The sequence below is a fragment of the Melanerpes formicivorus genome, unplaced genomic scaffold, assembly GCF_026170545.1.
Source record: "Melanerpes formicivorus ecotype bairdi unplaced genomic scaffold, bMelFor1.0.p_v2 SCAF_2, whole genome shotgun sequence".
NCBI lineage: Eukaryota > Metazoa > Chordata > Aves > Piciformes > Picidae > Melanerpes > Melanerpes formicivorus.
The window spans coordinates 32,278,498-32,303,799 of record NW_027142354.1 but is presented as its reverse complement, the minus strand read 5'-3'; positions in this window follow the sequence as shown (position 1 = coordinate 32,303,799).

The window sequence follows — 25,302 nt, the reverse complement described above, 5'->3', positions numbered from 1 at the left end:
CAGCCCCAGCTCCCTCAGCCTCTCCTCATAGGGCTTGTGTTCCAAGCCCCTCACCAACTTTGTTGCCCTTCTCTGGACTCGTTCCAGCAAGTCAACATCCTTCCTAAACTGAGGGGCCCAGAACTGGACACAGTACTCGAGGTGTGGCCTAACCAGTGCAGTGTACAGGGGCAGAATGACCTCCCTGCTCCTGCTGGCCACACTGTTCTTAATGCAGGCCAGGATGCCATTGGCCCTCCTGGCCACCTGGGCACACTGTAGGCTCATGTTCATCCTAGGAGTGAGTCAGATAAAACAATACCTGTGATTGTTACCTCACAACCTGCAGCAAAAAGCTGACCTACACTTGTATTTAATTACCTGTCATGTTGTGCTTTTCAGAGCTACCGTTCCTGTTGCTACATTACTCATTTTGCAGCTCCACCTGTGCTCAATTAGGCCTAGCTGTCCTTGAAGATTCCTGCTCTTAAAAACATTGCTTGTCTGTGCTGAGTAATGCTTGGATAATAGAAACTCAAGCAGCCAGGGAGCTAAAAAATCACAGTAATAATTATCAGAAAAGCAGTATTTCACAATAAATATATGCACTGCAATTCAATTTTAAAGAGATGCCTACCTTCTTCAAAACAATAATTGATCAAAGCTAATAATTTGTTCATAGATTCATAGACTGATTTAGGACAGAAGGGACCTTAAAGACCATTTAGTTCCACCCCCTCTGCCAGGGGCAGGGACACACCTTCCACTAGACCAGGTTGCTCCAGGACTCAGGTGGTTCAAGACCTCAAACTGTTCAAGGCCTTGCTGTTAGAAGAATTAAAGATGTGCTTCCTGGTCAAGTTTCTCAGTCAATTTAATTTCCCTGTGTAAAGGTACTGTAATGGTTTGGAATTTACCACCACATTAATAAAAGCTTGGCTCACTCAGTCAGGAAAGCAAATAGAAGCTACATTTACAAGCAACAACTACACTCTACAATGGAGTGCAATGAAAATGTACAAATATCCATAATTTACAATATTATACAGGTATTTACAATCAGAAAACAGCATGCAAACCCCCCTGGATCCCAAAAAGGAGTGGAGGAACTGCTCTGCTCTCCCCTAACACTACCCACACCTACCCACACACACACAAGTTAAATTAGAAGGAAAAGAGAAAAGAAGTTAGGAGTACTGTTAGCTCAAAGCATCATTAGTTGTTACTGTTCTTATCTCAAGGTCAGTGGTGATAAAATTCTCCCAGCCGAGCAGAAGCAGCTGCCAGAGAGAGAAAGAAAGGAATGAAGTGGGATGTGTGAGAGTGCCAGGAGTACCCTTCACACATCTGCCCAATGAAATTTGTTTAGAATAATCTTTTGTTTTCCTTTTTACACCCAACTGTGAATTGTTTATACTTCTCCACTCTTCTGCTCAAACTCTGCAGCTAAGTTTTAAAAGAATAGCCCAAAACTACCACAGGTACATACATTTTTATTATAATAATGATTATCATCTATTTTGCTTGGGAAAATGTTTCTTTAGTTAGTTTAGGAGAATGAGGGCCTTGTTCCATAAAAGATGTGACTGATTGTGTGGGATAACTTATCATCCACAAAACCCCAATTTGAATGCTGAGTGCTACTGAAATAGAATGGTTAATTTTTATAGTCAATCTTCTAGCTCTTCTGAGATTTTGGAGGCCATAGCTTAGTAGTGCCTCCTTATTAAAAACTTGCATCTCACTCGTGGTTCAAATCTCTAAACTATTTGCTTGCAGATTTTGTCTGTTGTTTTGCCTTTGTCCATCCCCCTTTCAGAGGATTCTAGCTTTAGAAACTTTATTCTCTGTGTAGATTCTTACAGTATTTGGTTATACCACCTCTTACTATTAATATTATAAAAGCTTAATGGACTTTACAGTTGTATGTCTGAAGCAGACTTCCACAGCAGTGCAAATGAAAAATCTAAGACACAAAACAAGAGAAGTCAAGCCCTGTGAAAAGTAAATCTGTCTCGATATAGTAAGAGACTGGCATTTCAGCATTTTTCACTTGAAATTTCCTTTGAAACTGTATACAAGCTTTGGTAGCTCCATCTATGTCTTGGATATTACTGTAGTCTAAGTACATTTAAGCAGGAAGTGGGTCCCAAGTGCCCATGAGCTGCTTCTTGGCTCCTGATATCTACAGAGAGGAAAAGCAGAGACACAGGCCACATGGGACTCTGAACAGGAGATAGATATGAATCATCACAATGCACCCATGTTTGATTCCCAAAGGCAAACAGAGGATCCAGCTCATTTTATTGTTTTCTTGACAAATGCCATTAACTGTCAACTCTTGGCCAGTGTTATATTTTGAAAACAGAGATGGATGGTATGCACATGCCATTTAATATCCTTATTTTGTCATCTGACTTCAAGCAGACTTTCTGATTGAAATCAATAGGGAGCGTACTTAAATGTTTACAACATAATATCACTTGGTGAAACAAGCAAAAAGCACATCGTATATGAGCATGATTAGTTTTATGTTAACAATGAAGTTGTTAAATGTACTGTTTTGTGAAGGTTAACAAGGAAACATAAAATTAGAAATTTTATATCTATATTTTTAAAAGAAATTATGAAATGGCTACCTCATGTACTGAAAACTTGAAAGTTTTCAGGTAAAGTCAAGATAAAGTTAAGAAGGTCAGGAATTGACACTCAAGGGTTTATCAACGTATTCATGTTTTTGCTGGTTAGCTCTTCATGAAAAGGCTTTTCATGGAAATGTAAATGATATATAGTTGTACATTTATGTACATGTTTATTCTCTAGATAAATAAGGCTGCAAGCACCTCAAGATACTATCTTAATGATCTTCCTCAGCTTGACATAATTCCTGAATGATTATACAACCAATTAAATAATAGCGTTTTCTCAAGCCTGCAATTGTTTATGGTTATCCTATCAGTTTTTCTAACACATATTCTGAGTATTTCATGCTATAATTTAAACCTGTTATTTCTACAAATCCTTCTCAGAGTAAACTTGAAGAAGGTTTGTTCAATTCTTTTCTAAAATACTAGATACTTCATAAATACATTTATATTTGCTCTTTTTATTTCTTTTTCTTTCTATGTTTCAAACAGACTAAATTCTTTCCACCAAAGCTTGTAGATAATTTTGAGAGCCCAGATGATCTCTTCTCTGCAGTCTCTTCGGTTGCTGTGTATCTTCTGTGCATTATGATGCTCCACAGTCTGCCTCACAATTCAGATGGGGTTTTACCAGTGTTGAGTGGAATGAAATAAGTGATTTGTGAATCACTTTTTTCATCGCATCATATTGCTTTTGACATATGCCCAGTTTCTGAACCATATTATGTTCCATGTCCTTTTTTCAAGGAATGCTGTTTATGTGGTTTTCTTCAAAATTTCTGGAATAACATTCAACTAAACAGTGAATGAGGAGATTAGTGGACCATATTACCTTAGTTGCACTATGTATTTTCATATCTGCATTGTTACTTTGGTCAAGGTCAGGGCATTTGTGTCTTTGGATATCTTCTCAGTATTGGCTTCTCACTTTTTTCTTCTTGTCCTTCTTTACCCTCTCTTCTAATGCTGGGTACTTACTTTAAAGAACTTTCTAGCATTGTCATTTTGACCTTAATAAAACTTATTGTTGGAATTCTACCTAAGGGCCTCCATCAGAATTTTAATAAAGAAGACTCTAAATGGATAGAAAAGTTATTAAGTTTGTTTTAATTGTTTTCCCTAGGCAAAGTTTCTAAAAGAATAGATTAGCGATGGGGCTGATACAGAAAATGAGTTGTCTTTAAAAGAAAGCAAATCACAATCTAGCTCAGGAAGGTGATTGAATCAGCATAATCTATGCTAATTTCAGTTTGTGTGATTCTGTATCAGGTAAAATAATAATAAGTTAATCCATGTACAGATGAATGTGAAACTATGCACATATTTAAAGTAATATTGTATCTTATATCTCTGCAAGTGCTGATAGTCTTTAAGCCAGTTTTGGAACAATAGGCAGCTCTTAACTGAATTTATGATGTATGTTGGGAAGAAAGAATTCAGCTGGAAAATATCGTAGGGAATCTATTGATCTACTCAACTGAAGAAAAATAGGCACATCTTTGAAATAAACTCCCGTAATATCATGCTAGAATGTAATCAGCTGAGGCAATTATTTTATCTTCTGTTGTTGTGCAACTTGATACTCCCAACTTGGTAACAAGTAAAAGCAATTCATTTAGAATTTAAGAAGGAAAATTAATCACTTAGCATTCAGCAAAATAACGTAGATAATATTACACACACAAACCATCCAAAAATAGATGCAACATCAAGCTTTCATGAGTCTGGAATATTAGAATACAGATTTCCCAGTCTTGTGCACAGAGAGTATGATTTCCAGCTCCATTCCAGCAATGCATATCATGGCACTTTCACCTGTCTGACCTTGATACTTGTCTGATTTTGTTAATAGTGATACAGTGGATATACCTTATATCCAGACTTAAGGGGGAGTAGTGGATCTTTCTGCTTCCTGACTTGCTTATTTTCTTCTTTAACACAAGATTTCATAAATCAGCTTATATGTCCTGAAATGGAGGCAGGAAGAATACTGATAACATTGCATATCATTCACTCCTGCAGTGACAACACCTGTTTACTTTGCCATCCCTGCTGGCACTATAGTTTCCACTTTTGGATGCTATTAAATCAGCACTCTGTACCAAACCATTTTGTGAGACTGAACTGTCTCCTCTGATGTATCTGGCAGATCTTCCATGGTGTAAAGTTTAGATTGAGAGACTGTTTTCCAACTGATCAGACAGTGAGTTGAGAAGTCTTTTACTTCCCCTACTTAGTATGCTGCATATCTATTTACAACAAAGTGATGAGCTCATGTAATTGAAGTGTGCTAGGTGAAGATGATGTTGTAGGCCTATTGAGAAGATTTTTAAAGGAACTCAGAACTGGAGTAAATGCCCTGGGGATAGCAAAACAAGTGCAAAATGAAAGAGTTGTCAGAGCTTTTAAAATCAAAACATGGAAGATGTTAGATTATTTCTCTTTTTTTTTTTTTTAATTTATAGTCTTCCAAAGTTTTCAAAGAATCTGAAACATATTTTCAATGGATCTTTTTCCTTGATTGCCCTCTCTTTGACACGGTTATTTTTGCTCATAGGCCCTATATGAAATTGTTCGTAATATCATCTACGTTGTGTGAATGAACCACTATGCCTGCAATTATGTATGTGCAGTTTAGAACGTGGGTTTGGTTTACTTGGCTGTCGGAGGAAAAACAGCTTTTCAGTATTTTTTGCTCCATGGCAAACACTTCCAGCAGTGACCCTTTTCAAATGCCCATTATTAAAATCCTGTCTTCTATTAGAAACTTCGGAAATTTTATCATAGATTTTGATTAGAATTAGACTGCTATCATTTAATATCTATGAAAGGAATAAAAAATGAAATGAGAGTCAATATTACTAAATACTACATAAATGTTAATATTTGGGATGTCAAGGCTATATGCTGTTTCAATATTTACCTATTTTTTACAAGACTATGGGTATCTCATGGACATTCTATCCATTACTTCTTGTAATGGATATCCATTACAAGACTATCCATTAACTCTTGCATTGGCTAACTTAAGTTCCTAATCATGTTTGCTCTAAGCCATGCAAGGGAAACTTCTGAAGACTTTTTTATAATTTTTTTTTTTTTGGTGCAGTTTTTGTATGTGTGTGCAATACTGTTTGTAGTAACTGGTTGCTCTAAATGGGCGGACTGAGATGATTCTGAAAGTATGCTTTCTTTCAAACCTGTACCTACCAACATCTTGTCACCATACCATCTGTCTAAATATTTTCAGAAACATTTTACCAAATGGTTGCAAGTGTGAGAAATAGTAGCTGAAGTCTACTGTGAGTTTTGACATTTTTTACAGTGGGACAAGCATAGTAAGCTTCTTACAGGAAAACAATTGACTGAAATGCTCTCTCCTTCCCCAGCCTTTTCTCTAAGTACATGATATTTCTTCTATAAATACCTACTTGAATGAAATATATCCTGCCATTTGGAGAGCACACTGGAGTGGGAACAACAATCACACTATGTTTATTTGCTTAAAAGAAATGTTAGGTTTACATTATCATATTGACTCTGGTTCTATTTAAAGAACTGTCATTTAAAGGCTGTTCAGTCTTTTAATTCAGTGGATTAATGACAATCTCATTAATATTTACTCGCCAAAGAGATAATCTACACATTCTAATGCACAGCATATTTAAATTTCCAGAATATATAGATTGAAGCTGTCAGTCTTGATCCTTACAGCTGATTTAGTTAAATAGAGCAATATAGCTTTGGAGGTTATAGAACTAATTGATGTTTAAACAGGAGGGCCAAGGGTTATAATCTGTTTCTCTTAAAAAATCAAAACTGGTTTTGGGACTTATGACATAAAGGAACTGATATGACTTCATTAAAATGAATAAAATGTTTTCATCACATAGAATGAAAAAAAAATATTTTTTTTTTACTTTTCAGAAATCTTTTTGAATGGTGCACTTGTTTCTTCTCTCCCCAGCTTCCCCCTCTATGCTGACTACAGGTTTAGTTTAAGTGATTTTATGTTTTTTTTTTAGGGATGGCTCTCTTATGCCTCCTGTACAAAATGCTATTCTTTTTGAGTTTAAAACATATTTTAGATCCTAAAATTTTTTAATACTTTAAGGTTGAAAGCTAGCTCTGTGTCACTGAACAGTTTTAAATATGATGACTTCCAGTCTTACACTGGTGCAATTGTCATGTGTTCTTGTAATATAAAGTAAAAACTGCTTACCAAGAAGTTCCTACCTACTTGCTGTTAATATTTTCAGTGACTCTTTCTCCTTGAAATACACCTGTTTCTGAGGCTGATGTAGTGGTTTTGTAAGCTATCCATCAACAATACAAACAATGAAAGCTTCTCTGTTGCTATCTTTGAGGGGTTGTTTTCTGCTGTTGCAATTTATTGCTGGAGTAGTAAGAGAGGACATTAACCCACAGAAAGAATGAACCTTGGATAGAAGTAACCAATTTTTCATCCTGAACAAACCATGTCTCTTTTCTTCTTGATCTCATGCAAAGTTATCTGTGGGAAAATTACATGGAAAAGAAGGGTTAGATAAAATATTTAAGGCAGCTTCCGTGGAGAATTCAGTGACTGAAATGAATCCTCTTTCTGTGCCTCTGTACAGCAAAATGTAAGATGAAGCCATTTGGCTATTTTTGATTCAGCACTACATTAAATCCAGGGATAAATAATTAATGCATTTTCTGCATGAACCATGGTGATTACAAAGAGAAAAGGAAAAGTATGTAGAAAGATGCTTTTGAATGATAGTGAATGTTGTAGAAAATGTTCTTCAAGAATAGGTACTGTGGCACAGTAGATACAAAGAACTTAGCAGGAAAATGTAAGCTTCTAAGAGAAATGATCTTAAAAGAGACACAGGCAACAAACATGACAGCAACATTGTGCAATGCTGTGCCTCTATTTCTAGAGCTCCTAGAGAGAATGGCACAGATGACCCAGAGATAACATCATACAACTCAGTTTTCAGAAACTAATAGGACCAGAATTTATTGTCACAATAGTCAATGGCAACCACAGTGTAACAGACTAACGCAGAATTTCATTTAGATGCAGAATAGGATATCAAGAAATACCCTGTGTGACAGTTGTTTATGTGATTATGCTTGTGTTACCTTAAACAGCACTGTACTACCGCAACCTTAAACATCTTTAGGCCATATATGTGTATATATGTAATGATTATCTGTAGTGTTTCTTCAGAGAGGCAATTCTGTAGTAAATGTTATGGTTTAACAAGTAAAAATTGAATTGAATTTAAGTCTATTGATATGATTGCTCATGCATATATTTATTGCACTCTTGGCTGGACAAATGTTGCTCGTTCAGGTCATTAAGTGATAATTTTTCATTATTATTATTTTAAAGGCAGCCTCTCAGCATAAACAGTTCTAAAACATTCTTAAATTAATGTGCTCTGATTTAAATAACTTTTAAATGAGAGTATTATCTTGTCAAAAGGAGTGTTTTGAGTGGTGCTTATTTTCAGAGTAATGCTACATTTCTGTTTTCCTCAGCAGAGTGGCATTGGTGTGCTAACTGAATATTACATGAATTATGTTTTCCTTTTAAATTTATGGTGAATGTAAATGTATGCAAGTGTAATAACAATGAACAATACTATTGGGAATATTTTTCATGGTTCTAGTAAATCACAGAACCATAGAATGGTCTGGGATAGAAGGTACCTGCAAAGGTCATCTAGTCCAATCTCCCCTGTAGTCAGAAGGGACATCCTCAACTACACCAGGCTGCCCAGAGCCCCATCAAGCCTCACCTTGAATATCTCCAGGGAAGGGGCCTCAACCACTTCCCTGGGCAGCCTGTTCCAGTGTTTGTTAAGAAATATATTGTTTAATTTATTAAAGTTATGACAAATATTAATAACTTTTATTAATATGGAAAATTGCCAAAAACTTACTGAATAGGTTTGATGTATTGTTAGACTATATATCTACAATGGGAATGTACAGTATTTAGGCAACTATATCCATTTTAAACAATTTAATGCAAACCAGTAGGAATACTGGAAAGAGAAGATCCCCGGGAGCAAAATGGCATTTGACCACATGGGGGGAGACTCAACAAGAGCCATTAAGCCAAAGAGGCAATGAATTAATTACTCATGGCAGGTTCCACCCAAGTGGGGAGTGCTGCTGCTGTGTATAGCCATTGAGGTTTTGGAGCACTCTCATGTGCCAGGCATGGTAGGTTGCCATCAGGAATGCCACCTGGTCTTATATGGCTGGTCTGGCTTCAGCAGACAGTGGGCTGTTTACAACTCTTCTTGTGATGGGTGCTTGTTTTGTCCTTGTGAAACTGAGGCATGGCAAAATTCTGGTTGCAAGGCTCCAAGGCTTGTGGCTTCTCTCATAGCTTGCGGCGTGTAGGCTTGTGACTTTATCCCAGGCTCTGGACCAGGCGCTCAAGGCAATGCAAATCGAGGCAACTTCAAGCCAGACAGGTCCAAGCAGGTCAAGCAAGGCAAGGGTTAAACATTGCAAAGTAACTAGAGAGTGGCCTTTATATATGTCTTGCCTGAGATTCAATTGGGCCAATAGGGCAACTGAAGCTATGAGAAGGGCTTCTGTGAGGCTGTGGCCATAAAAGGCAGAAACATAGGCCTGATCAGGCGGGAACAGTGACCAGTACATGTGCTCTTACGCCAGAAGGAAACATGTTTACCAGACACGCATAGTACTGTCCCCTTTGTTACTTTTCCTGCACTACCCTGACTTCATGCAGGAAGGAGGGGGGAGAGGGGGACCATGTCTAGACACATCAGGGTCTTTCTGGGTTTGTGCTGGGGCTGTTTGGCCCCACTATGACAGTGTTCCACCACCCTCCTAGTAAAGAACTTGTTCCTAACATCCAATCTAAATCTGCTCTTTTCTAGTTTGAGGCCATTGCCCCTTGTCCTGTCACTGCAGGCCATTGTAAATAGTCTCTCTCCATCCTTCCTGTAGGCCCCCTTTCGGTACTGGAAGGCTGCTATTTGGTCTCCCCTAAACAGTGATTGGACTGCAGCAAATACCAAATTCTGCACTTCAAGTGGTTTGCCTATTTGTTGTCTCTTAATGGCTGATCAAGTCTTCATCCTTCAGTGTTTTCAGACATGCCCGATAAACTACCTATCTTTGAAACAGCATTTGAAGCTGAGCACTGTCAAAGTCATAGAGTGAATCAATATTTTATCAGTTCAGTAAATGTTCATATATATGTGTGTACATGTCAGAGCATGTCTGTTTTCTAGAGCACCAAGCTTTATTCATTGTGGTGCTTGCAAAATATTTCCACCACTACCCCTCCCCCCCCAACTATTTTTAGAAGAACTTACCTTCTGATTTTGATGGGGTAAAGAATAAACCAGGCCTTATTCATGAAACAGTTTGTCTCTGACCCATTTTTCAAAGCAAATTCAATTAATTTTTCATGCAGAAATGACAGAGAGTTTGTGATTACCTAGCTTTGTGCATTTGTAGTATCTTTTTACCTTACTTTTCATTAATGCAGCCATTTCACCTATACTTGTTATAACATTCAGCTACTCTTAAGTTATTCTCAATACTATTTTGGAGGGCATCATAAACCTTCTGTTCACAGCACAGCTAACTGCTCAGTCAGAGCACCTCTGGGCCTTGTGCACAGTAATTTTGAGTCCAGTGAAAGTGATTCCAGAAACTCTCTGGGCAACCAGGTCCTGTGTTTAAGTGCAAACCTCGTGGGGATTTTTTTCCCCTTCTGCTTCCAATTTTCCTTCCAGTGACTTGTGAGTGTTGCCTTTACTCCTTTCACTGTCTGCTTTTAGAAGGCTTTTTCCATACTTTTTCTCCATTGTTATCCACTTAGTAATGAAAGACTACTATTAGATGCACCCTTAACCTCCTCTTCTTCAGAGAGAACAGATGAAACTCCTTTTACTTCTTCCAACATATCATATCCTCATGTGGTCAAGCCCCTTAGTCACCATGGTACCAATCCACTGGATTCTTTCTCGTTTGTCAGTAGTTTTCTCAGTTGTTGAAAAGCCCAAAGGAGACAAAGTGCATTCAAAAGGGTGTAATATCCGCTTACTGAATAATACATCTTCCAAAAGCACAGGCCTGGTGGACAAAGTTCATCTTGCCTTATTGTTATCATCTAAAGCAATTTAAATTTCCGGAGTAGACTTCTGAAAGCAATGAAGGGAGAAAATTCCCCCAGAAATTGATTCATCAAGTCTAATTCAGTTATTTTGGAATGAGATACATTACTTGTAAAGCTGTTTCTCCCTCTCTACATTAACTTTTGAAGAAACTTGGAATAGTTAAACTAGCCCAGACACATCAGAGACAGATACTTTTAAAGCAAGGTGGATGCAAACTCTATGCTGTTAAGATCTACAGCATCTACCACTGTTTTATTTCCAAGTATAAGGTATTAACAAACCACACCTTGGCTCTTTAATAGGCAATGTACATCCTCCTGTCATTCTTTGAATGTTGGGATTACCATAGTATCTGTTATCTTCTTAACATAGAACTAAGGATACTGGCAAAATGAAACATTCCTTTCAGAGTCCTAAGCTTTTAAACTTGCTCCACTTTGTTTTTCATTATTCCATTTGAATCTGCATGAGTTTGTTCACTTGGGAGCTTACGCAATGATCTTACTATGTTTGAGCAGGGAGGGGGAACAGACTACTATTGTTTTAACATATATAGAGTGGAATGGAATGGAATGGAATGGAATGGAATGGAATGGAATGGAATGGAATGGAATAATATCACAGTCGGATGGGCCCTATTATGATCATCTAGCCCAAATGCCTGATCAGTTCAGGGCTGACAAAGTTAAACCATGTTATTAAAGGCATTGTATAAATGCCTCTTAAATACTGACAGACTTAGGACTTTGGCCACCTCACTAGGAAGCGTGTTGCAGTGTTTGACCACACTCTTGGTAAAGAAAGGCTTCCTAATGTTCAGTCTAAGTATATATTCTGTAGGGCTTTGACTTCACTTGTAGGAGATGAGAAATATAGATGCACAAGAAATACTGTTGAGTCTGAATTTTATCAAAGCCAGAGATGTTTATGAACCTGATTCTCCATGACTTTGTACTAGAGAGCGAAATACACAACATTCTTACAAAATAACACAGCAGTTCTGTAATCCATATAATTTTACGTTGCAGTAAAACCCCCATATTCCTTCTGATGCATTTTTTAATTTTGGAACATTTGCCAAAGATAAAAAAGAAACAGAAGAAATAGAGCAAAATGTGGATGCTACTACTTAGATTTGTAATGATGAAGACCAAGATGCTGAGAAAAGGTTTCTCTTCAAAGATCTGAACATATATGTACATAAAAAAGTACAAAAATGGCAGAATACTTGAGAAGAAAACATGCAAAGGAGGAAATAATAAGTTTGGTTCGGCCTAAATAATAAAAAAGAACAGATTAAACAAAAATCAGAGTATTTAAATAGCATGAAGAAAACTAAAATCATTAAATACATATTGCCTTAGGAAATGGACATTTATTATTTCAATTTAGTGTGAAAAAGTATCATGAAGTCACACTCCCAAGAAAAGAAAAACACTCAAAGTTTTATGCCTGTTGCAAAAGTTACGGTGAACTGGTAAAATTCCTATTGTTAAAAATATATCTATATGCTAATGTATTCTGATTTCTGCAGCTATTTCCATTCATGTTTTCTTTCCAAACATGAATTTCTGGTAGAAAAAAATAAGTTCACTGAGAAAAACACAGGATTCTGCTTACATCAGAAATAAACTTTGTCTCTGCAGGATTCTGAATTATATGAATAATTTTTCATTACTTTTGCATTTTGATTTCCTTTCTGATATAAAGACATAGTGTCTTTCCTTATTTTAGTTCAGCAGCAATACTGAAAAGTCCCTTGGAACCAAAGTTTCTGAACTAAGGCAATATCAGACTGTATTGTGACAATAGTCAGTATTTCAAACACCGACTTGTTGATAAGCCACCCTGAATTTGTACCTGGCTGAATCAAGCCTCTTAGGCAATGAAGCTCTGGAGCTGGTGCATAGTCTGCTATTGCTACACTAATTTCACTTTAAATTTGACTTTTATCTAACATTGGAACAAACTTTTGTGCCTTTTATTTTTTCCTACTAGAAGATGCTATAGCAAAACTTAGCTTTGTAAAGAGACCTCATTTCACCTTGCCTCAAAGCCCAGCATTGCAACTAACAGTACAGAAATAAGAGTGTAAGACATGGGCAATGAAATAGAAAAGTGTATGTTCATCAGCAGATGACTGTCACAGGCCTTCTTTATTCAGGGTCCACCTTCTAAGCATGAGACAACTAACATAAAGAATATCATAATCCTTCTTCTGTGTATCTGGTTTTAAATTTCTGAATGTTTCTGTAGAGTCAAAGGACATGTGGGAGTATTCCCACTTCTGTGAGTAGCAAAAGGTCACTACTTTCACACATTTTACTTCTTTTTTTTTCCCCATTTTTTTTTCCCCCAGGGGGTCTGAAGACCTATAGGTAGCAAGAGAAATTGACAGTCCAGTCTTTGATAATTTATGTCTCCAAACCTGAGTGAAGCCAGTGTGGTTTTTCACAGTGACCCTCTATATTATTGTCAATACTTTCCCTAGCCAATTAGAAGTCCCAAAGTCCACATATATGAAGAGATTTCTAGAAAAAAAAAATTTAAAAAAATTACAAGTTTAGCTCTTATGGTGGCTTTTCCACTGGAAGGCTGCAGGCAACACCAGAAAATGAATTCTTATTGGGATGGATTCCATTAGGTAAAGCGGAGCTTCAGGACTTTTCAGCTAGGATTAAGTAATAGGCTGAGAGAATCTGAAGAAAGTTTCAAGTTAGTCTCAATTTCTATTTCTTCCATAAATTGTTTCTATACACAAAAGAAGTGGTACATGGGATTTTTTTGCACTTGCTTTATGCTATTGCAAGGACATTCTTCCAGGAGAAGAGAATTTCTTTCCCTGGAGGTGGAGTTGGTAATGGGGATCTTCAGTCAGCATAGTTGCGTAGTTCATCAGGGCAATATTGGACTGTATGAAAAAATAGAATCATCAAATCATTTCAGTAGGAAAAGATCCTTAAGATCATCAAGTCCAACAATTACCTAACTCTACCAAGTCTGATGCTAAACCATGTCCCTCAGCACCACATCTCTGCCTCTTTTAAACACCTCCAGTGATAGTAATTCAACTGCCTCTCTGGGGAGCCTATACCAGTTTTTGATAACCCTTTCAGTGAAAAAGTTTCTTCTAATATCCAATTTAATATCCCTTTGTGCAACTGGAGGTCATTTCCTCTTGTCCTAAGCATTTGTTACTATGGAGACCACCACCCATCTTGCTACAACTACCTTTCAGGCAGTTGTATACAGTGCCAAGGTCTCCTCTTTGCCCCCTTTTCTCCAGATTAAACAACCCCTCTTCCTTTAGCTGCTCCTTGTAAGATCTATTTTCCAGGCTCTTCACCAGCTGTGGTGCCTTTCTCTGGACCCACCTGAGCACCTCAGTGTCTTTCAGGTATCAAGGGCCCTAGAATTGAGCACGTTACTCAAGATGTGGCCTTACTAGTGCTGAGTAGGGGGCGATAAATCACTTTCCTGGTCCTGCTTGTCACACTGTTCTTTATACAATTGTCCTCAGCCCAGTGATCCACTGTGTCCAGGTCCCTCTGTAGAGCCTTTTTACCCTCAAGCAGATGAGCACTCCCTCCCATCTTAGTGTCATCTGTAAGCTTACTGAGGGTACACTCCATCTCCTTGTCCAGATCATTGATGAAAATATTAAAGAGAACTGACTCTGGCACTGAGCCCTTGGGACCACCACTTATGACTGGCCACCAACTAGATTTAACTGCATTCCCTAACACTATTTGGGCAAAGCCACCTATCCATTTTTTAACCTATCAAGGTGTCCACCCATCCAAACCCTGAGTAACAAGTTTCTCCAGGAATATGATGTGGGAAACAGTGTCAAGTACTTTACAAAAGTCCAGGTAAACAACATTCAGAACCTTTCCTTTATCTACTAAGCAGGTCACCTTGTCATAGGAGGAGATCAGGTTTGTCAAGCAGGACCTGTCCTTCATGAACCTGTGTTGACTGGCTGTGATTACTTGATTCTCCTGCATGTATTGTGTAATGGCATTCAAGATGATCTGCCATGACTTTCCCCAGTGCTGATGTTGGACTGACAGGTTCCCTAGAACCTCCTTCTGACCCTTCTTGTAGAGAAGCATCACAGTTACCTGTCACCAGTCAACTGGGACCTCCCCAGCTAGGCAGGACTGCTTGTAAATGATGGAAAGTTGGTTGGTGAGCACTTTGGCCACTCTCAGTTCTCTTGGGTGTATGCCATCCAACCTCACAGACTTGTGTATGTCTAAGTGGTGCAGCAGATCACTAACCATCTCTTCTGGATTATGTGGCTTCATTCTTCCAGCTCAGAAAGCTGGGTATCCAGTGAATAACTGATGCTTGCCTGCCTTTTTATAGTTTCTGGAGGATAGGCTGTTCTCTCACCTCTAGCATTAATTACTAAACTTGTTGCCAGCCTCAGCAAAGGACTAAATAATGCTTAGGTATGGAGCTTAAAATGTCACTTCATTCCTACACTGAGCCTTCAAGCGTGGGACTTACCAGAGAAATTTATGTGGCTGCTGTGTTTCCTCCCTTCCCTGGATAAAAATCATCTTCAGCTCAAACCTTGTAGTTTTTGAAAGAAGTGATTCCCTGAAAATAACATGATTAAAAAAGCTCTTAGCTTCCTGCTGAGATGTGAAAAGAGCCTTTTGGAAAAGTCAGTTCTGGCATTAGGTCAAGAAGTTTCTAAAATCTTTACAGTGAAGAAAGAGAACAAAAGTAAGTAAACACTGAAAAACATAAAGATAGTCACAGCCTGCAGATCATATATAATTAAAGATCAGTTTACCCTTTTTTATATATTTCAGTTTCTTACTCATTCATATTTCCATAAACAAGTACCATATGTGATTTTTTTTCCAGATTATAGATGATGTTCTTTAGACAGTCATTATTCCTTTTTGTCTTGCTTGTAACAATCAAAGTCTGCCATGCATATTGTTTTAATGGCTACACAGATTATTATTATTTTTTAAATCAATAGTTAATTAGTAATAATAGTAGTAAATAATAATGGGTAAATTAATTTATTTTAAATAATTATTTTTTTAAATACCCTAAAACTCTTATAATCTCCATTTCAAATTACATCTTCAGCAGTGAAACACACATCATTATAACTCTTGGCCAGACAGTGTCCTGAGAATTGTTGGGAATCTTCCTTCAACACGATAGCTAGAGAGAATGAATTCTTTGCTGCCTAAACCAAACTCTTACTGTGGGTGACAAGAGATAACCTTGCAATTCTGTGCCAGTGGAAAAAAACACTGTTCTGCAACTACCAGGCAGTACAAGTCATTTTCACTATGTGTATGGCAGTATTGAACATGTATATTAACTTACTATTCTCTTATCTTGGGTCTGTAATGGTGAGGCACTTAAAGAATTACGTGTGTTCTATTGTGGACAAAATATCCAAGAGATTAGCCACCAGTTGCTAAGTTGTGATAAAAGTGGTAGCTGCCTTGAACCTGACTTCTATTTTGCCTGGGGGGGAAAAGAAAAAAAAAAAAGGTTTCTTTATCATATTAAATGGGTTGAAATTGATCTAACTGCAGAGTTGACAAGCATGTTTCAGATAGAAAGTAGGCAGTTATCAAAACTTACAAATCTTTTTGGAAGTACCTGCTCAGCCCAGTTTTATTTTGTAGAAGAGATTGTTATTCTCTTTTTCTTTGAACATAGATGCCAAGAGTCCTATTTATATCCCCTGCTGAATCAAATTAAGCAGAAAAAAAAAAAGAAAGAAAATGTGCTCTACTTCATCAAACCTCTTTATCTGAGCTTTCTCTTCAAAACTTATCACTGTCATGTCCCCTGACAGCATACCTCACACTAGCAGCTTTTATCAGACTTTTTACTATCTTTTAAAGACAAGCTGGAATCACTTAAAGGGAAATTGCCAATTTGGAAATCAACTTATTTTCTCAAATTGTAGAATTGCACTTAGTTCCAAACAACGCCTAATATTTTTGAAACGGAGATTACCAAAGTATCTGTCGTTTACAGGCAGTATGTCTGACTTCATGTTTGCGAGGTTCTTTGTGTCTCACATGTTACTGGGGACCACACAGTAGCATAGGAGTGATAGATTCTTTCAAGGAAAGATAGAGAAGTATGCCTTCTTTGGAAAAGTAAGCAAAGGATGCATGGAACTATTTTTATGGTGAACTGAGGGGGAAAAAGAAAGTATAGGCAGGGGTACAAATGCTGAGGTAAAGAAACAAATGGAGAAACTGGCAGTGAATGGGTAGGAATTGAGGAACTTATTCTTGGGGAAAAGGGTGAAGATTAGGAGAGAAAGAGGGGTAATGAGGATAAGACCATAAAGTTTGTCCCTCTCCTTTGAAGCTGGGAACTGTGGGATTCGAGTTTTGTCCTTGTGAGAGTATTTTAACTTCTCCGATGGCCATATTGAACTTGGGATCTGGGAATGTGTGGCCTTTATTACAATCTGAGCCCTTCACTCTGTGGGGTATCCATTACAGATTTACCTTTACAATAATAAGGTGATTGGGCTGGCAATTGAAATACTCTGCTTTGTCTCTATCCAAACAAGAGAGTCAAGCACTAATATCACTCTCATGTAAAACCACTACAATTTTCATGTGTTTTGACTTTAGGTCATGTGAGAATATGGATCCCTGATGCTGTTACATTTTTTTATAATTCTAATTGGCTGATGTTTTTAATGTGAATCATCATGGTTGTGTATTCTAAATTACTACTTTCCTTGAATATGAGAAAATAACACTTCATCTAGTGGTCAGCTTTAGTTCAGGGCCTGTTGTTTGGGCCACACCACTTCATATACTAAGTATAGACACAGACATAGGAAAGCCTCCAGTGGTGGGGATCTACAAACCTTGGTAAAAATTACAGTGAGTATCATATTCTTTTCATCTGTATGTGAGAAAGAGACAAAATAGTGGCACATGAACATGTATACTTTTTTATGTCTTTGGTATACACAGCAGCAGCAAGAAGAGAATCCATTTTTTCTGCTGTTATTCACAAGTGCTCCAAGACTAAAATACCCATAACAGTAAAATACCCATGAATTTTCTGCTCCCTGTCAGTTTCTGAGTAGTACTCAGAGACAATTTTGTTTGAATGCATTGTCATTTGCCAAGCAAGGAAAGAAGTAAGTAAATGAAGATTTATATACTAATATTATGTATCTGTCTCCTACTTCGCCCTTTCCCATGAAGCAGCCTTTCTTATGCTTTCTTTCATTTTTCAATCTGTTAATACTTCCTGATCTCACGGAGAGCTTCCCCCAGTCTCTTTTGTTTTTAATCTTTTCTGCCTTTCCCTGTGTACCATGGCCGACTTCACCTCAGTTGTATATCTACAAATCAAAGCAACTTGGTATATGAACAAAACAAAACCATAACTATTAATTCATGCCCATGGCATTGGAAAAGCCATAGAAAACTCTTGTTTCTCTCTCCCCTTAACCAGCACAGTCCTTAGGACCGCATTTCCTTGTCACAGACTATGAGATTAATTTCACACTTAATATCACTTCATGGCCTTGCAAGAGCATCACACATAGCAACTAGCTGAACCTTACTGCCCTACCAAAGTAGTCTATTTTGCCTGTATTCCTATAGCCATTTGAGGGTATGAAACCCCTGTATGCCTACAATAAAGGGAATCCTGCTTAACTGAGATATCCCTGCTGTCCAGTCTTTCTCTGTCTCTCTCCCCTACCTTCTGGACACTGGTCATGGTCTGTGCCCATATGCCACAACTTGCAATGGATTATATGCAAACCTAGACTCCAGAGAGAGACTCAGCTGAGACCATACTCCCCCAGACTGAGCACAGATCTTGAACTACAGAACAAACACCCTCTCTTTCCACATATTCACCACACTTTGCAAACATTAACTAATTAGCTAATCTGAGGTCCCACTTAAAATCAAGATTTTTTTTTTTTTTTTTAAAGAATCTGATTAAAAAGCTAATTAATTAAGGTGAGTTTCTGGCTTATTAAGATCATCATAATAAGGACATTATTCTCATTAATGTAATGCTGCCTCCCCCACACTGCATTTTTCTACTCTGAATTCAGTATCTTACCCCATGAAGGACTGAAAATTGCTTGTTGACAATTTCATGAGGAATAAGAACAGCAGGGACTAAGTTTGCACTCATCAAACCAGCACAGCAACTGTATTTTCCCATAGTCTGTGATATCCAGCATACTTTAGTTTGAAGCATTAACAAACACCCACTTCTCCCTTCATGTACATCCAACATTGCATTCAGTTCAAGTGGGCTTTCACAGCCCTGTGGAATATTCTAAGTAGCCAATATTTGTTAGGAAAGATGTTGAATTGCTGGAACGTGTCCAGAGAAGGGCTGAGGGAGCTGGGGTTGCTTAGCCTGGAGAAGAGGAGGATCAGAGGAGACCTTATTGCTGTCTACAACTACCTGAAGGGAGGTTGTAGCCAGGTGGGGGTTGGTCTCTTCTCCCAGGCAATCAGCACCAGAACAAGAGGACACAGTCTCAAGCTGCACCAGGGGAGGTTTAGACTGGATGTTAGGAAGAAGTTCTTTATAGAAAGAGTGATTGGCCTTTGGAGTGGAGTCACCATCACTGAAGGTGTTTAGGAGGAGATTGGATGGGGCACTTGGTGCCATGGTTTAGTTGATTAGACAATGTTGTATTATAGGTTGGACTTGATCTCAAAGGTCTTTTCCGTCGTGGTTTATTCTATTCTATTCTATTCTATTCTATTCTATTCTATTCTATTCTATTCTATTCTATTCTATTCTATTCTATTCTATTCTATTCTACTCTACTCTACTCTACTCTATTCTATTCTATTCTATTAATCTTTTTTAGTTGTTTGGTTGGGGTTTGTTTGTTTCTTGTTTTTGTTTTGGGTTTGTTTTTTTTTCCCCCTCTCATGTAGGAGACAGCAGGAGGGAGGGTTTTCTTGCCTTTGCCAGTGCTCTCTAGGAACACACTGTTCCACTCTTCCCTCACCTTTCTTAAAAGTTCTTTATTTCTTTACATTTTTTCTTCCTTATTACCCTTTTAATATGCAATAAACTGTATTTATCCGGCAGAATGTTCAATGCACTATAGCTTCTTAGATTCAAAACTTCCACTTAACTGGAAGCTTCAAATAGACTCCATGCAAAGCATATTAATGCAACTGCTAGAAGAGCTCTGCTACCAGTGGTAAAGCATCCTCACAACAATCGTTACATCTTTGAACTCAAAGAAAACTTTCAAAATATCATTAACAGGCAGGCCTAAAACTGAAGTTAATAATTTTTAGGTACAAAAAATCATATACTTAGATCAAAGTTTTAGAATTTTCTTTGTGTCAAACACCACTCATACTTCATTGCTCCACAGGTGATAATGGCTTTTTCTGTATTCTCACAGGAGCTATTGAACTTCTCTCCCTCTCTTTTTGTTAACGTATCATGCTGTCTTGCAACTAACAACTCCTATGTTGTTGTTTTTTTTTTTTTTCCAGGCTGATGAATGTAATTAAATTTACCTCAGAGTAAATTTTCACAGGTATTCAAAATTTATTGTTTCTGTTTTCCAAGCTGAAAAGAAGAAACCAATGAAAAAGATGCTTGTCTGTTTTGTCCATCTGTATCAGTTGCTCTAAAAAATACAGTTCTTCTCCATTCAAACTGTGGTCATCATATATTCTCTCCCAATGGAGAGACCCCTCCAATGGTTTTGGTAATATGAATAATTTTTTTTTTGCCTTAATCTAAATAGAACCGTTTAATCCAGCACTATTTGATAGGGGACTAGAAAGACAACTCCATCTGTTCTCCCTTCTTCTAGCAGTACTTGTATGTAAACTCCAAAGATTTATTTTCCACCTGACCAGTGAATAAACTATTAGAATACAATCTGACGTCCAATTTGTAATAAATTAGACAGTGTTGAAATGTTCTCTGAATCTTACAGTTAGACCATGACCTAACAACCACAACAAGAAAGAGGAATCTTGTGGGCACAGGGATGAAAGAGAATCGTGAAGGAGACTCATTCAGCCATTACTTTTTATAGCTGCAGAAGGGAACTTAACTGGAAATTGGGAAGCTGGAAAAATCAGCACCTTCCTTCTTTCACTCACATGCTATGCATAACACAGCCTACCTTAATAGCAAAACTGTTGAACAAAAGAAGAAAGTGTCTATTTTGAGCACTAGTTGTTGCTTTGTGGTGCCACAACTGTGATGATGGAGAAGAAACCATCATGGTGGATTAGATGATGATTATAAAGCTCTGTGAAATATATATGCCTAGTTCATTATATAGGGAAAACCAACCAACCAACCAAATGAAAAAAAACCCACAAATCTGTATAGTGAAACTGCAATGGACAGAAAAAGTTCCCTGTCCCTAATGCCAAATTATATGGATGGGCCTATCTCTACAGTGCTTCAGGATGGTTCCTTTAGAGCACAGCAAGTATTTAGCACTTGGCTTACATGGTATTCTGTAGCCCTAAAACTCAATTATTTTTATGCTCAAAGTGTTCAAAATAATGTGAGGGATGATCTACCGTCCCCCAATATATTGTTTTTATCACCTAGTTCAGGTGTTGTTTATGACAAGCCCTCAGGAGTTCTGGCTGCTGAATATGAGCTAGTAGAGAATTAAATAGTCTGGAAAGAACCTGGACTAATGCAGTCTTTATCGAGTGGGGATGCCCTGGAGAAAACTGGTTTGAGAGCCTTGTAGAGAAAGAACAGCTAAGCATTATACACAGTCAGTGGTCAAGCACTTGGGTTTGATTTTTTCATTTTACCATTGCAGATATCCTTGACTTTTTTGCTATTTTACAGACTGACTCTTCAGAAAACAAAAGGTCAGGAACACTGTTGGAGAAATCTATTATAGTAAGGCTTTGAAATCTATTATAGTAAGGCCAAAGAGCCATATTGGAAGAAAGGACAATGTTTAGAGTACAGAAAGTAGAGTCCAATTCCTTTTGAAAGAGTGTAAATAGAAGGCAGAACACAGAGAGATGGAGAGAAAAACAAAGGCAAATAGAGGGGAAAAGCCAAATAATATAATAGAGAAATATATGCTAACAAGAGCACAGGACAAGGAAAACTAGACAAAATTCATGAAGCTTTAAGCAAAGTGGAAGATAGTTATAAAAGGTCACAGAAAGGCATCCTGATGGGATGGGAGGAAGTGACTCAGTCTCTCTGCAAAGAAAGTTGTAGATGACTGGAAGAAGATGAGAATTTACTCCACAGAAGCATGCTGACAGAGGGAAAGTGGCATGCTTGGGAGCAGTAAGATTGGAGGAGCTGTTATGTGATTTTTGATGTAATTATGAAAAGGATGTCTTGGGCTTGAAGTGGGCTAAATGAAAGTGTTGCTAGTTGTTATTTGCTGTTGGCCCCATTTGGTCACAGTACTAATGAAACCTTTGATGTACCTGATACATATACTGAGGGTTTTCTTCTTCTCCTATTGTATTTAATTTGTCAACTGAATTCAAGCTATACTTACTATGTGAGTTTAGGCACAGCTTTACATTGATGGTGACAGCATCCCAATCCAAGGGCCTGTTCTCAGTTTGATGTGTCTGAAACCCGAGGAAGCTGTTGAAAGAGCAACAGTATACATGTTTCCTTTAATCATAAGCAAGAAATATTAAGGTTGTAGATGAGCTCAAACTGGAGTTCTCAAATTCAGCCTGGAGATCATCACCACTTGGATAGCTCTGCTGTTTCTCGGAATCACCCTCTAAACACTCCAGCTGATCTTGCAGCACTTGCTAACATCCTTGAAGTTAGTTTGAAGCCACATCTGACTTCTCAAGCAAATAAAAACAAAGCTTCAACTGAAAAGAATCTCCAAGAAAGGACAGAGCAGCAGAATTGATGGATGGTTCAATGTAAACACACAGCATTTGTCACCCTAAATTGGATAAAATATCTGTTGCTACCTGTGGGGGGTACAGCTGCCCTGACAAACACAAATACCTGACAAAACAGCCTAGGCTTACTAGGAGATAATAAAGACCAGCTTGACTCCTCACAGACATTAACTCTGAGAGGATCTTACCCTGCTTTTGTGCTGTTTGGAGGGCTTGGCCCTCCAACTAATTAGAAATTGAACAGAGTGCACCCTTGACTTAGGGTACAAATGGAATCCATCTATCCTTTTATCACATTTTTATTACAAAATGATGCGGTTATATATCCAAATGATTTTAAAACTTTAAAGAAAAGGATTGTTTGGGTAAGTACATTTGGCCAGTTGCTGCTTGCGCAAGGTATGGATATCAGCAAGTAGAAAAATCCAGTTAGAGTGGGTGTGTAGGGAGAAGCAGTTGGTGCTGGAGGTGCATTCCTGCAGTGCATCTTTTCATTTTTTGCAAGGTTTTTGTGTACAGTACAGCTGCTCTGTGATGTGAAGCGAAGCATGATACATAGAACAGGAGATTCACCTGAAAGCACATTCTTGAGCCAAACTCAAATGATAGTATAAATATTCCTAACATTATCAAAGTGACTTCACAGATGCCAATGAATTTACTTGGTGCAAGGAGAAATGTGAAAATAGGATATAGGCAATTTCATACGGAGAAAAGAGAGCAAGTATTTGTAGTTGAGAGGAGGCACAAAACCTCTAAAGGAGAAACTGTCTGATACATGAGAGAAAACTTTGACAGTGGCAGCAGGTATCTGTACATATCCTACTGTTTTTTTCTTGTGCGTATATACTGTAATATATATTGTATATATATTCTAATCCTGAAGGAGTATCTCTGTCTCTAACACACATTGAGCCACAGCCTAGAATAAAAGTTATAAATGAAAAGATGCCAAAGAATTAATGATCTATAGTCACTTTTCAAATCACCCTTGTAGGACTCGCAATCCTTGGCTATGATGCTGTTTTTCCTGCCTTTCACTGTTACATGAGAGAGCATATCCAAACATGTCTTTATGTCAACACATCTACCTCACAGCAGTGGTTCTTTTAGTTAGGAGATATTCTGAAAGGACATCTTAATCTGTTTACAACATAATCAAATACCACACACAATTAAACTTTCATTTTAAAATCATTTGAATCTGTTGCTGGCTCTTCAAACCAGCATTTCAGATTTCATAATGCACAAATTGTGTGCAAAAAATTAATTCCTCCAGTGAATGTATTTAGAGTAAGAGGATAGAATTCAAGGGTTGGACTAGATGACCTTCAGAGGTCCCTTCCAACCCAGACCATTCTATGATTCTATGAAAGAAGCTGTTATATAGACCAGAAGTAATTAGATAAATGAACTAAAATATTGCTTATAATTCTATGACTGAAACCAAACCTATTCACTGTTTTCTTTAACTATTCTGTTGCTTAAGAATTTATTTAATTCTCTTTTCTATTTCATTTTGGATGTGCCAAAATCCTGAATACTTAGAATTCTGCATAGAGCTGATAATACCAGCTAAATTTAAAATCCATTTTTTGGTGTGTTCTCATTCTGAGACCATAATGTTTTTTCTACACTCACATCACATACACACACCCAAACAAATCATAGTGAAAGTATATATGTACTGCTATGTAAATTTTGTGACCAGAAGGAATAGTTTTGTCACTGCATTTTAGTAAGCTTTTCAAGATAAAGGACATAACTTTACATAATTGTCTTTTCAAATACCAAAGCAAAATTCAGTGTGTTCCTGAGGAATTTAAAGACAACTTTCCAGAGCTGTTGTGAAACCTCTTTTACGAAGTTATCATATAATTTTGCAATTTTAATTTGTGTTTGCTTTATGGAGTAAGATCTATGTTACCACTCCACCTGGAAACTTCAAAAACAGCTTTTATGTGCATCAGAATATGAGAGAGAAAAACCTGTTCTTTCTGAGTGCCTATTTTATTTGTTCATTCTTGGTTTTTTACATTAATCTAAGGTCAGAGTTCTTACTGGTTAAATATAGCATCATAGAATACTTTGTGTTGGAAGGGACATTTAAAGGTCACCAAGTCCAAGTCCCCTGCAGTGAGCAGGGACATCTTTAACTACATCAGACTGCTTGTCCAGCCTGACCTGGAATGTTTACATGGATGGGGCATCTACCACTTCTCTGGGCAACCTGTGCAAGTGTTTCACCACCCTTATCATAAAAAATTTATTCCTTAGATCTAGTCCAAATTTACCTTCTTTTAGTTTATAACCATCACCACTTGGCCTGTCACAATAAGCCCTGCTAAAAAGACTGTCCTCATCTTTCTTATGGGCCCTCTTTAAGTACAAAAAGGCTGAAATAATGTCTTCCTGGAGCCTTCTCTTCCCCAGGCTGACCTTCCCCAAATCTCTGAGCCTTTCTTCATGTACATCTGGAACATTAACTGTAGAAACAGAATTATAATAAAACCAAAATTAGTTTATTCCTGATCCTGCATAACAAATGAACTCAGATGCTTGAGTTGAATGCATAAACTCAAACTGATTTGTTTTTCTCTTTATGGTAAC